The sequence below is a fragment of the Ctenocephalides felis genome, unplaced genomic scaffold (genome assembly GCF_003426905.1).
Source record: "Ctenocephalides felis isolate EL2017-DRISC unplaced genomic scaffold, ASM342690v1 CF-g0.4_SCAFFOLD_03573, whole genome shotgun sequence".
Taxonomy (NCBI): domain Eukaryota; kingdom Metazoa; phylum Arthropoda; class Insecta; order Siphonaptera; family Pulicidae; genus Ctenocephalides; species Ctenocephalides felis.
Window position 1 is genome coordinate 21709138 of NW_020539727.1, and position 6301 is coordinate 21715438.

Genomic DNA, 6301 nt, shown 5'->3' on the forward strand with positions numbered 1-6301 from the left:
TTCAACTATTTAAGTTAAATATAAACTTCTTTTTTTAAAAATATATATACTTTATTTATATATCTCTATTAAAAAAATATAATATTATATTTATAATTATTTAAACATTTAATATTAAGCAATGAACAATTGCATTCAATTCACTTTTTATCAGTAAAGAGTTACAAAATACATGAATTGTGCAGTTCCACAAAGAAAGGTTTTTATGGTTGGTTAGTTTTCCGGCAAATTCAAACCTTTTTTTGAACGTTTTTCCATATTCCAGCATGTACTCTCTCCTCTTACATGTTGTCTTAACAAATCGTTTATTGCAAATGTTTTATTGCAAATTCCACATTATAATTACGTTCTCCAGTGTGACTAATTTTATGTCGAACTACTGATTGTTTTTATGTAAATGTTTTTTTGCATATCCACATTCATAAGGACGCACTCCGGTGTGACTAATTTCATGTCGAGTTAATGTTTGTTTTAATGTGAATGTTTTTGTTGCATATTTTGCATACATAAGGTTTTCTCCAGTGTGAATTGCTTCATGTTGTTCTAACGCCCGCTTTGCTATGAATGTTTTATGACATATTGGGCAACTGTAAGGACTTTCTCCAGTGTGAATTGTTTCATGGTATTTCAATTATGCTTTGCCTTGAATTTTTTATGACATATTTCGCAACTGTAAGGATAAATTTTTTCAGTGTGAGTTCTTTCATGGTAATCAAAAGTCCTTTTTCTTTGAATGCTTTATGACATATTTTGCAAATGTAAGGACGTTCTCCAGTGTGAGTTATTTATGTTGTTTTAAATGACCCCTTTAATTTGAACATTTTATTGCATTCTTCACATTTGTAACGTCGTTCTCCAGTGTGAACAAGTTCATGTATTTTTAATGATCGTATTTCCGGCGAGTGTTTTATTGCATATTTTACAACTAACAGGATAGGTTTTACGGGTATGAACCATTTTATGTTGATTTAAATTTGTCTTTTTTGAGAATGTTTTATTACATATTTCACATTCATGAAGCTTTAGATTATCGCTTGTTGTACATTTTTCAGAAACGCTTTCGATTGATGTGTTGAATAACTTGAATTACTGATGTCTTCATTAAATATGTAAGGTTTTTCATTGGAACTTGTATCAGCATCTTGCTCATCAATAGTTTCTTGCTTTATATCCTCCTCAACCGTAACCTCAGATTTTAAAAATTGCTGTAGACAATTTCATCCCCTTGCTACAAATACCTGTTGTATTTTCATGATCTTCAAGTTCTGGTTTAACTTGAGGATATTCGATCGGTTTCAATTTTGATTATTGTGTTTGAATTTGTTTCTTCAGACATTTTCAACTTTTGTAGGTTATGGTAATTGCTATCTAACAATTTCCTGCTAAAAGTCGAGAAGACTTGTAATTTATGTGTCTTTGGAACGTGTAATGAATAGATTTTGATAATTATTAATATGCTATAATAATACTCACACTGATGTTTTTGTTATTATTTTATATTTTGTTTGCTTCATTTGTGCACTTTGACAATTTTGACATTTCTACTTCGTTCTGATTGGTCAACACCAGAAACAACTTCAACTTCGAATTTAACGGCGCAAAATTCAAAATCACGGAAAAAGATAGATTTGGTCTTATTTAAATTTAAATTTCTTTATTATGTATTATAGTGTACAAATTCAAAAGACATGTGTGCGAGAAGATTTTTCACAATTTAGATTACTTTAGGAGATACAGTTGTTTGATCATGATAATCTCTCCGGTTTTATTCCTTTTGCGAAACTTTAAACGCGTTTTCCTCAAAACAAGTTCTTTTAATACGATGTCCCCATTTCTCGAGTTCTACGTGGACCGATTTATTGAAATTTCAGAGAACTTCTTTATAGACTTCTCTTCATTCATTCTTATTTCATTATCGAATATTTTAACAAAAACTGTTTATATGGAAGTAATAAACACACACACGCACACACACCACACATATATATATATATATAATATATATATATATATATATATATATATATAATACATATATAAAAATCTTAAACATGTTATTTCAAATTCAAATTTTCCGCGCCGGCATTTACTCTTCGATTATTTCCCATGTGGCAGCACTACTCGGCTGACTAACCTCAATGTCAAAATTGTTTTGTATTGCGTTATTTCTGCGTGTCATTTGCCAAATAATTACACCATAACTATAAACACACGATAAATATACACTTAAATTCGTTTAATACAATTCTGATCGTTATGACGTCCTCGAATGCGAAAAAACTAGTGAGCAGTTTCGTGAATTTCCTCAAAGATGAATTGTCAAGTAATCATCTGAGTGCTGATTCCTGCGAGAGCCTCGAAGTGGCTGTGCAATGTTTAGAATCGGCTTATGATCTAGGTAATGATGACGGTGTCCCCGAGACTAACACCGAGCCTTTGATTAATATATTCAACAAGCATTTGTCTGAAAATCAGAAGGCTATCGAGAAAGCCAAAGCTGAGGCTGAAGCTTTGAAGAACGAGGGTAATAACTTGATGAAAAGCGAGAGGTACTTGGATGCTTTGGATCATTACACCAGAGCCATCATCCTGGATGCTAATAACGCTGTTTACTATTGTAATCGTGCAGCTGCATACAGCAAACTCAACAACCACGAGGCTGCTATAAAAGAATGCCAATCAGCCTTGCGCATAGACCCCACATACAGCAAAGCTTATGGGCCTCGGTCTATAGCTTACTCAAGCTTGAACAAACACGCAGAAGCTTTGACAAGTTACAAAAAAGCCCGAGAACTCGAACCGGAGAATGAAAGTTACCAAAACAACCCTAACCTAACTGAGAAAAACTAGCAAGCGCTCCACAACCATCAAACTCAGCCCTGTGGTGCTCCTTTTGATATTAGCATGCTCCTAAACAACCCTACGCTTATGAACATGGCCACGCATATGTTATCGGATCCGGCAATGCAGAACATGATGAGTTTTATGGGACAATGTGCAGGGAGGTGCTCCGGGATGGAGGCTTTGATAGAAGCTGGGCATCAATTAGCGCAACAAATGCAGTCTTCCAATCCTGATTTGATCGAGTCGCTGAGGAGGCAAATGGGGCCTAATGGGGAGCCTTCTGAGGATCCAAATAAACCAAATAATTAGATTTAGGATAGATTAGGATGTAATTTTTAAATGACAATTGTTGATATTTGATTATGGAAAACATTAGAAAATGAAAATGAAGACTTTTAATAAATAATTATATGAAAAAGCAGGAATATTATATATATATATATATATATATATATATATTGATATTTTTTTCTATAACAGTTATGATTTATATTTCTTTGACGACACTTTGAAATTATTATTACAATATAAATCATTCCTTATATATATTTTTGTTACAATATATATATATATAAAGCTTGCTTTTTCATATCAATTTAAATCCTAAAAAAAATATTTTTCATACTATTATCAAGACATTATTGATAACTTGTATTATGTAATTTCAATTTTATATTTTCAATCAGTATCGATTAATTTATATATGTTATTTTAATGAATTCACAATGTTCTTGCATGTCTTACCACACTATTAGCTTGTAAATATATATTATTAACCGATTAGTTTTTTTGTTATAAATAAACATACTTCCAAACAAATCTTGGATTTTATTAATTAACAAGTGTGTATGGCATCGTGCCTTAAGGCAAATTGCTGGAACTTCCCGTACCGTAATGAAATATTCGAGAAATTTTAAACGTTAATAACAAATACTGTAACTTTCATTATTTTTGCTATCTTGTTATATCTGAGCAAATCAAATGTAAATCATAAATCATAAATCAATTTATCTCCAGAACATTAACAATCGTCATTTCATTTTGATTTCAATTTCAAAAAAATAGTTGCGTAATTTACACAAAATTGAAAAATCGCTCCCGTAGAGTCACAGTCTAACCGCATTTGCAAATAATTCTATGCGACATTTTCACTTGTACTGTGCTTAGCTTGGCGGCATTTTCACATTTTTCAATAGTTTTAACACAAAATTGGAAAAGTCTCCATGCATAAACAGTCTAACTTGCATTTGGGTAAACATTTGTACCAGAGTGGCGCTTAGACTGTGCTTAGCCTGGGTAATTTTTTGAACTTCTAATCCAAAATTACAAAAATATTTTATGGAAAATAAAAAAAGGTGTAATAATTTTTTATCCTCAAAAGCAATTGTTTTGTCAACACAAGGAGAAAGTTTTTTTAGATCATTTCAAATCGGACGCTTAGTTCACTCAAAAACTGCCATTTTTTGCACATTTAGCTCTGTATCTCCGAACCGCTGGACCTGTCTTTGCCAAAACTAATAACCCTTCTTCCAATCATTACAAATTGAATGTTTGTTAGATCATTTAAATTCGATACTCCGTTCTCTCAAAAACTCGATTTCTATTTTCTGCACTCTTTGCCCCGTATCTCCAAAACGCTTGGATCTGCCTTTGCCAAAAACTATCAATACACGTCTCCCTATCAATAGGAATCGAATGTTTTTAAACCATTCAAATCGGTTGCTCCGTGCTCCCGAAATCGTCGACAAAAGATTGTATTCGCACATACATACATGAACACATACGTCTAATTTTTCACTCACCTCTTTTCCCAATGGTGAAATTACAGCAACTGTCCCGCAGGACAAAAAGTACATGCTGGTTCCAATGGAACCAGCTTTGACGATGACGTCATGGGTTAGGAAAATTTCTTGTTTTAGGTATCCAATAATATTTCCTGAAAAAGGTAAAATTATATTAGTCTACTATCATTATCTCATGCAAGTAGTTGTTTACGATACTATTTTAAAGTAGAGGGCAAAAGATAGATTTAAATCGGGCGACATTGACAAGTGTGTTTGTTTTTTTTTGGTTTTGAGCACTGTTATTTAGTTTAAAATATGTTAATATATTTTCTTTATAAATTGATTAAATAATGAGGCAATTGTTACGTAACACCTCTTTAACAATAAAAATAAATTATACTTGACTTCCAAAACTTTTGAAAAAAAAAGAACTAGTAGGGCGCATGGCATCGTGCCTTAAGGCAAATTGCTGGAACTTTCCGTATCACATTTTTTTTTAAGGGTTAACATTTTTGAAAAAAAATACTCTGAAAAAAATAGATTTTTGAGAAACCATAAATTTTTGACAAAAATTTCCTTTTTTTTGAAAAAAAGACTTTTTGAAGAAAAATTTATTTTGAAATATTTTGGAAATTCTGAACTTTTTTTCAAAGCAATCGTACTGCTTTAACTGCATAGAGAGGAAATATCGAAGCGCGTAAGCGCCGCGTCGCCGTCTAACGGATAAGCATTGGTACGGAACCATAGGAATGTAAACAAAATTTATACTTATTGTTAAAATCTCTATAAAATATCTGATAATTTGACGTGCATATGTCTAATGATCATTTTTGACCGCCAAATGGCATTTTTTTACTTTTTTTACTAGATCTCCGAAACCGCTAAACCTGCCTTCATAAAAATTTGATCAGTTCTTTATATTGTTAATATAGATAAAATGTTTTTTGAATTATTAAATCTGGAGTTCGGTTTTCTTAAAAACTGAGTTACTGATTGTGGCACTTTTTGCTCCGTATCTTCGAAACGGCTAGACCTGCCTTCGCCAAAAACTAATCAGCACGTCTCCTTATCAATACGAATCGAATGTTTTTTGAATTATTCAAATCGCTTCATCCGTGTTCCCGAAATCGTCGACGAAAATTTGTATCCGCACACACACATACACACATACATCCATTTTTTCTAAGGTATGCCAAAATGTTCAGAAACCTTTGAAACCTAAAGATATATAAAATTTTTCATTTTCGATTTTTTTTGCGATTACTATAACTTGCCCTACGGAAAGTTAAAAATTATCACAACTTTTTTATTTTCCATAAAATATTTTTGTAATTTTGGATTAAAAATTCAAATCATAAAATTATTCAGGCTAAGCACAGTCTAAGCGCCACTCTGGTACAAATGTTTACCCAAGTGCGTTTAGCCTGTTTATGTCTGGAGAACTTTTCCAATTTTGTGAAAACTATTGAAAAACGTGAAAATGCCGCCAAGTTAAGCGCAGTATAAGCGAAAATGTCGCACAGAATTATTTGCAAATACGTTTAGACTGTGACTATATGGGAGCACTTTTTCAATTTTGTGTAAATTAGGCAACTATTTTTTTTTTTAAATTTAATTCGAAATGAAATGACGATTGTTGGAGATAAATTGATTTATGATTTACATTTGATTTG

General features: G+C 31.9%; 1 pseudogene; it reads left to right on the plus strand.

Annotated features, from left to right (window-relative positions):
- Positions 1 to 2256: 2256 nt before the first annotated feature.
- On the plus strand, positions 2257 to 3255 carry LOC113389140 (annotated as a pseudogene).
- The last annotated feature ends 3046 nt before the right edge of the window (positions 3256 to 6301 follow it).